This window comes from Gossypium arboreum, chromosome 4, assembly GCF_025698485.1.
Source record: "Gossypium arboreum isolate Shixiya-1 chromosome 4, ASM2569848v2, whole genome shotgun sequence".
NCBI lineage: Eukaryota > Viridiplantae > Streptophyta > Magnoliopsida > Malvales > Malvaceae > Gossypium > Gossypium arboreum.
In genome coordinates, this window is record NC_069073.1 from 19744507 (window position 1) to 19753158 (window position 8652).

General features: G+C 39.3%; 1 non-coding gene across 1 annotated transcript; it reads right to left on the reverse strand.

Annotated features, from left to right (window-relative positions):
• Positions 1–521: 521 nt before the first annotated feature.
• On the reverse strand, positions 522–628 carry LOC128292409 (small nucleolar RNA R71). The gene has a single exon (XR_008282394.1). It is a non-coding gene; the product is annotated as a small nucleolar RNA R71 (small nucleolar RNA).
• Between the last annotated feature and the right edge of the window lie 8024 nt (positions 629–8652).

An 8652-nucleotide genomic window follows, 5' to 3' on the forward strand; every position in this document is an offset into this window, starting at 1 on the left:
ACACAGTTTGCAAAAATTGAAGAGAAATAAGGTAAAGCTTATGATACACAGAGGAAGAGCAAGAGGACGATACTTCAACCACAACTGAGGAGATGACTGAAAACCAAGAAAATCCGCTACCTCCTGCAATTGCTGCTAATCAGAATCCTGCTCCACGCACTATGTACGATTATGCTAAACATTCTTTAACAGGAACTGAATCGAGCATAGTTAGACCTGCTGTAGCTGCAAATACTTTTGAACTGAAACCTAACACAATTCAAATGATACAGCAATTTGTTCAGTTTGATGGTTTGCAGGATGAAGTTCCCAACGCTCACTTGGCAAACTTTTTCGAACTATGTGATACATTTAAAATTAATGGCATTTCTGATGAAGCCATTTGCCTTTGGTTATTCCCTTTTTTATTGAGAAACAAAGCTAAACAGTGGTTGAATTCGTTACCATGAGGGTCAATCACTACTTGGGAACAAATGACTGAAAATTTTTTATTAAAACATTTTTTGCTGGCTAAAATGGCTAAATTACGTAATGATATCTCTTCTTTTCTGTAGATGGATTTAGAAACACTCTACGATGCATAGGAGAGATACAAGGACCTCTTGAGAAGATGCCCTCACCATGGGTTACCACTCTGGCTACAGGTTCAAACGTTTCATAATGGCATGAAACCTTCGACTCGACAAATGGTTGACACAGCTGCTAGTGGGACTATCAATAATAAAACACCTGAAGATGCTTATGAATTTATAAAAGAGATGTCACTGAATAATTATCAGTGGCAAGTCATGAGGACAAAGAAAACAAAAGCGACCGACGTTTATAACATCGATTCGGTCACCATGCTCTCTAATCAGGTAGAACTCTTGAATAAGAAAATTGACGGTTTTCTTAGTTCTTCACAGGATCACCTAATAATGCAGTGCGAAACAAGTGGAGGTGGATCGAGCAATCCAGATTACACACCCTATGGCCACAACATGGAGAACAAGTAGTTAAATTACATGGGTAATAATCCTTGATCTCAAAATAATCCTTATAGTAATACTTACAATGTAGGTTGGAGGAACCACCCAAATTTCTCATAGGGAGGCCAAGGAAATCAGCGATCACCACCACCTCCAAGCTTCCAACAACTACCCTACCAACAAGAGAAAAAGTCAAACCTTGAGGATATGTTAACAAAATACATCTCGATGTCAGAAACTCGTTTTTAGAATACCGAGACAGCACTTAAAAATCAACAAGCGTCGATCCAAGGGCTCGAAACTCAGATAGGTCAGCTCGCTAAATTGATATCTGAACGACCACAAGGTAGTCTGCCAAGTAACACTGAACCTAACCCAAGGGAGCAAATCAATGCAATTACCATTCAAAATGAGGAAGGGTTAGTTGCACCTAAACCAAAATAGAGGCAAGAAACTGTGGTAAGTAAAGGCAAGGGTGAGGTGGACCATAATGACTAGAAATCGGTAAGTAAAGAGTACAAACATTGTGTGCCAAACCCAAACACAACAAGGAAAGACCGCATAGAAGAACAATTCGGTAAATTCCTTAAATTATTAAATAAGTTACATATTAACTTACCGTTTATTGAAGCTCTTTCACAGATGCCAAACGCAGTCAAATTCTTAAAGAAGCTTTTAACAAATAAACGGAAGTTGGATGAGGCGTCACATGTAGAACTAAATGCGGTTTGCTCAGCCATACTATAGAATAAGCTGGCCAACAAATTAAAAGATCCAGGGAGTTTTACGATTCCCTATTTAATTGGTAGCCTAGACGTAAATAATGCTTTGGCTGATTTAGGGGCTAGTATCAATGTCATGCCTGACAAAATGTTTAAACAACTAGGTCTTAGGAAACCCAAACAAACTAGGATGAGTATTCAATTAGCCGATAAAACAATCAGATTTCCTAGGGGGATTATTGAAGATGTACTCGTTACAATTAACAAATTTATATTCCCAGTTGATTTCGTTGTTCCAGACATAGAAGAGGATAGTAATGTTCTTTTAATTTTAGTGAGACCCTTTTTAGCAATCGCTAGAACAATAATTGATGTTGGCACAGGTGAACTCACACTTCGTGTGGGAGATGAAACAATCACCCTTCAAGCTCATAATTTGATTAGCTCATCAAAAATTGAAGGTGGTTGTATAAATCATTCTACTAAAACTGACCATGTGGTGCAACCTACTTTTCAGAAAATAAGTTCGAAGAACCTACACAAGCCATGTTCAAGCAACAATAAAGGACCTATCTATAAAGAACGAAGACCACAAATCGAGGAACTAGATGAATGGCGAACACAGAAATCGAGAACACCTGATAAACTAAAATCGAGCCAAGACGAGCTCAGTACATCACCAAACCAACTTAAGGTTAGAGACAAAGTACTACTAGATGCAGCAGATCCTCGCATTACCACTTTTGAACCTAATGAAGAAATTCCTCTCACAGTACTCAATATTTTCCCATATGGTATAGTTGAGGTAATTCACCCCAAATTTGAAACTTTTAAGGTAAACAATACTCATCTTAAACCTTATATTGATAAAGTTGATAGCAGGGATGAGGAGTGTAAACTCCTCGAGCCACCACGATCACACACCAGAGAGGTAAGTCAAGCTTAGACTATAAATAAGCGCTTTTCGAGAGGCAACCCGAGCACTAACAGTAATGATTTATTTAAATTCTAGTTTTTCACATCTAACCTACTAACTGAGTCTTGAAACACAGGGTTTTCCCTTCCACACGGCTAGGCACACGGGCGTGCCTTTGGCAATGCACACACCATAGGAGGAGACACGGCCGTGCGATACGCCGTGTGAAAACAGGGCAAAAAATTTTCCTCAACACTTGATGCGATAAGTAGCCACGGCTGTGTGATAAGGACATGGGAAAAACTGCCAAACCAACAAGGGCGTGCGATACGCCCGTGTTTTGAAACCATGGGTGAACCTATCAAATTAGCACGGGCGTTCAACATGCCTGTATCCAGCCCCCGTGGTCGACACTGTCAAACTAACACTGGTGTGGGCTACCAAACACGGGCGTGACAGAAGAGAACGAAGCAAGACACGACCGTGCGACACGATCAAGTGCACCCACGCGCCCAAGGAACACGGGCGTGGGGTGAATGTCAGACGTGCCTAAATTTAAAAATCGCGAAATACACAGGAAAAAATTAGGGCACACGGCCAAAATCTATATAAACCTCCCTTACTATTCATCATCTCCCTCCCCAAAAATCCCTAACCCTAGCCGCTATAACTCCACATGCCCTACCTGTCACGCCCGTGCGCCACCTACAACACTATTTTCGACGACCCAAGCTTCTCCCTTTTGCGTTTGTTTACTCTTTTCTCTCTATTTTCTTTAAATATTTTGCCTATTTCCTATTTTCTCTAATCTATTCGACTATTTTAAGTGAACATTCATAGTAGAATAATAGAAATACTCATGCTTATTATTAAAGAATTTTTCCATTTTTCGTATTACATTCATCCATCTTTCTCGTTTCCATGGATTTTATGCTTACCTATATGCACTCATGCATTAGATATTCCTGTAGCATTACTCTTATAGTCCTATTTTAATAACTTAATATATTTTCTTTAGTTGTTTTAGTTTTTTTTTTTTTGCTTCATCTTGTACGTGAGTCTCATGAAATATTCCTATTTTGTTTTGTTTTTCCATGCTATTCTTGGGACATATTGGTTGAACTTTGACTTTTCAATACAGATATACAATTTCATCCTCACGTGGTAAGAAGACCGATATCGCCGCCTCGAAGAAGAGGAAAAGAGCAGCGTCATCCTCGGGTCTTACCACTGAGATCCGTTACCCTTTCCTCGAGTTCCCCATGGGACCCCAGGAGAAGCTATTTCAGACATTACGAGCCCGACCCCTAGGTGTAGGCCGCTGTATTGACTGGGCTGTACTTGAACAGATTCAATTGGCTGACGCGGTCCGAGCCCTCCTAACGACTGACCTGTGGGGGCTTTTCTTTGAGAACTTCGAGCCGACGTATCTCGAGTTCACATTGGAACTCTACTCGACATTCCATCTTCAGAATGTTATAACCAACTTCGACGATCCTAGAATGGTCCAGTTCCGTCTTGGTGGTCTAGTGCACCAATTGAGCGTACTCGAGTTTGGGATTGTACTAGGGCTATACACGGAGGAGTTCATAGACGACAATGAACTCGACACCCTCTACCGCCACATCCACTACTCTCCCTCAAAGTGCTGGGGAGGAATCTCGTCCCTGCCTCGACCACCTACAATCCTAGACGCTCCAAGGCATCGGCTCTTCCTCCATCTTTAAGGTACCTACATGCCCTCTTGGCTCACACTCTGGCGGGACAATGAGAGAGCACCAGCGTCGTTACCACCTAAGACGCCTACTTCTTATGGAGCATGGCGAACGGGCAAGTCTTCGACCTTGCCTACTTCATCACTCTCGCCATCTACCATCAGACGGAGCGACATCGGGGGGTCATCTCTACCGGGCCCTATGTGACTCGATTGGCAGGACACTTCGGGCTCCTCAACATAGTGGCACAATCATCCTCCCTCACTCTTATCGACCAGATGTCCCCACAGGGCATCTTAAGCATGCTAAACATGAGGATGATTAAGAAACGACGTGGCACCTACCTTCCTCAATATCGCCTCGTCCAGTCCATCGAGGAGGAGGACCCAGAGGACATTACTGATGATGTCCCTCCACGTCATGGGGACCCACCGTCTCAGCCACCACCCATCTATCGTCCAATTCATGCGACGGCTTCATACTCTGACATCTCTAAGTGCCTTACACGATTTGAGCAGTAATGTTTTCAGCACTTTGATCACATTAATGCTACTCTACATCAGATTTGTTAGCACTTCCACATCTCATAGCCACCACCACCTCGCGAACCATCCGGCGATGACGATGTTTAAAAACTTTTTATTTTCACTTTTATCTTTATTTATCTTATTTAAGTACTTTTTATTTATTTTCCTTTATTATTATTTTAATTTTAGTTTTTATAATTTTTATTGAATAATTTATAGTTTTGGCTATTTCATTACGAGTAATTTTGCTTCCTTATATTTCCGAAAAAGTTCCTAATTCTATCACAGTTATAAAGAGCTCCAAAGCTCATCATCACATAGGAACTAAATACTTTATTGGCAAAGGTTCTCCACAACTGCCATGTCCTGCTCGACCACGACCATAGCAACCACCAGATATAATATTCTTTTGGCGCAGGACTTACGGACTAATGAACCTCTACCACCACCGGAGTATCCTCCTCCACTCTCGTCATTTGCCTTAGCTAATTATTCTCCATAACTCCAAATTAAGGAGTTCATTCATCATTCAGGAAGTTTCACTTCTCTCCCTATCTTATGATTATTTATCTATATTTTTCCATATATCTATCTTTGTATATTGAAGGCAATGCACATCTTAAGTGTGGGGGGTCTTTCATATCATCATTAGAAATCCCTGAATTTTGTATTATTCTTACGTGAATCACTCATACCGCTATTAGAATGAATTTTAATTAATTTATGATTTTTATTGATATGTCTTGAATTAAAATATAGACATTTATGCGTTGATTGTTTAGACTTTAAGACATTAGGGAATCAAGCATGATAAGTTGATTTTTGAAGAATTATAAACTTTTAGGTTGTTTTCCTAAGTTTAGGTATTATCATCAGTTGAAATTCACAAGTTTAAACATCAAAAAGCAATAATTTTTGTGAGATCTTGAACCTTTAGAGCATATTTTATTTCTTTCATGCTCACTTTTATTATGAGTGCGTCAATATTGATTTTTTATTCTAGAACTTGCTTGATTATGCATGTCAAGACCAAACCATTTGATTTGATATGTCGAGATGATAAAGGCACTTAAGTTTAGCCTACTCACTCCACAAAAGCCTACCTTCATAATTAACCCTTTGTAAACCCCTTTGAGCCTAACAAGCCACTAATTGATTTACCCTCAATATTAACCCATAACCCATTATTGTTGAAATCCCCTAATTTGATCCCTATTTTTTTTGAGATTTGATTTGAACTAATTGCTTAGCTATGTTTTATTCTTAGTTGCAACAATTAAGTTCTATGTTATTTGACTTGTTCTAAAATATATATACTTACATACATATTAGTAGTAATTCTTCATTCTTGAGCTTGAGTGTTAATTCCATATTCTGAGAAGAAGCTCACTTGTATTCAACTAAGTTATTTTTCTAGTTAGGTGATTTCTTCTATTCAATCTCGATTCAAAACCTTTTCTTTCAGCTTGTGACCACACCCCCTAACCAAAGCAACGTTACAACCCTCTAAAGACCTTTTTGATTGATGTATCATCTCAATATCTAGTGGTGGAGATTTGATTTTCATGCAAGCCTATGGTAATAAATTTTCATACAGACTAATGACTGCTTTATTTGACGTCCTTAAACACCTCGAGTGATTTAAGTGAATCTTTAGTGAGGATGTTAAACTCTGTGATATTTTGATCAAAGGTAATCACTTAGAAAAGGGGAGACACCTATGTTTTCGCGATAAAATGCTCAACTTGGAATGTTTGAAACTTTGATGTACTTGTAGTTGAATTTTCAATGTATGAATACTTATGGATTATTTTGAGATATTATTGATAGGGATTGTAAATTGAGAAGAATTTATTTTGATTGTGAGTTGAGGATTTTGCTTGAGGACAAGCAAACGCTTAAGTGTGGGGGTATTTGATAAACCGTAATTTATACATGTTTTTATCCCATGCTTAGCACATTTATGGATGGTTTCTCCTTAGATTTGGTGAATTCGATGCTCATAATTCTTTAATTTCATGTTTTATACTTAGGTGAGCATAGGAGAGTAAAAAGATCGAGAAACGGGCCGAAAGGAGAAAATGGACCCACATGGGAAATCAACACGGCCTGGACTTCCTCACACAGGCGTGTCACACGGTCGTGTCTCTTTGGCAGGATCGAAGCACGACTTACATGGGTAGACTACACGCCTGTGCCTATTCAATAGCCTTGACCACAGGCTGGAGTAATCGCACACAGGCGTGTCCTTACCGAGCCCAAGTAGAACCCTATTTAGAAAAGGCCAATTTTGAGGGCTCTTAGGCATTCTAAAGCCTATTTAAACACCTAATGAGGCACTTAGGAGGGGGACGCGGAGTAGGAAGTAGGGAATTACTCAAGGAAAGCTGATTGATCCATATCAGAAGCCAGAGTCATCATCAAGACTGAAGATTTCCCTTCAAGTTCCTTCAGGAGTTTTGGGTTTTCTTATGTTTTGTTATCTTTATGCTTTTGAGATTTTTTTTCATAAGTATGAACTAAATTCCCTAAATAACTAAGGGGAATGAAACCTAAGACGGATCTTGTTATTATTTTCTGAATTGTATGATAAATATTTGACTTGTTCTTAATTCTTGTTTTAGTATTCCAGGATATTCATTCAAGTTAATGCTCTTATTCAGAGGAGGAATAGACCTTGTCTAAGAGTAAATTTGTCATAATTAAGCGGAGTTGATTGCACGCCTAGAGATAGGGTGATAAGATTTTACCGGATTAGGGTGAAACCTAATAAGAGGATCCATAGATCGAGTTAATGCAACACTAGGGTGTTAATTAGAAAGAGATTTCAATTAACCAACCTAGGGTTAGACATTATTAGTCTCAAGAGAGATAATAATATAACTTAGGGATTTCTACGGATCAAGTCAAATAAATAAATCGTATGATTCAGAGTCAAATAACAAGTGAGGTCTAGGTGGATTTTTCCTTGGGTATTGTCTTCATCAATCGAGTTTTCCCAAAATCTTTTTCCCAATCTTCTATCTGTGCACTCTTAGTTTAGTTAATTAGTTTAGATAAACAAATACCTTCATTTTTTTGGCTAGATAATAAAAAGAAAGTAATTACTAGTACTCTTTGTTCCTTTGGGTTCGACAATCCGGTCTTGCTAAAGCTATACTACTGTTCGATAGGTACACTTGCCTTCATCGTGATAATAGTTAGTTTCAAGAATGATTAATTGTAAATGTTTAAAACTTGTCAGAAATATCACGTATCAATTATGAATGATTTAGACTATGCTCCCGAGCAGAAACTTAAGGGTGCAGTCTCTTTGTTTTGCGACAAGGCATATTAGTGGCGGTTAACTATTGAGGAGGGTACTCAGCCTGATCGTCTGAAATGGGATTTCTTTAAGACCACCTTCTAGAGTAAGTACATGAGGGCAAGCTATGTAGATGCTCGTAAGCGTGAGTTCATGAATTTCATACAAGGTGATAGGCCGGTGGTTGAGTATGAGGCCGAGTTTCTGAGTTTGAGCCACTACGGTTAAGGCATGGTGGCATTTGAGTATGAGAAGTGTGTCCGCTTTGAAGACAGTTTGAGAGACAGTCTGAGGGTATTAATTGCTCCATAGAGGAAGTGGGAGTTTGCAGTTCTGGTTGAGAATGAAAAGATCACCGAGGATGTTAAGCTCGTGGAGCACTAGAATAGGGACCGAGAGAGGGGTAAGAGTAAGAGGGATTTGGAGCCCTCTAGTTCTGTTTAGAGGCCTAAGAAATAGACCAAACCTGATGGGTCAGTTAGGGTTGGGGCTCCTATTGC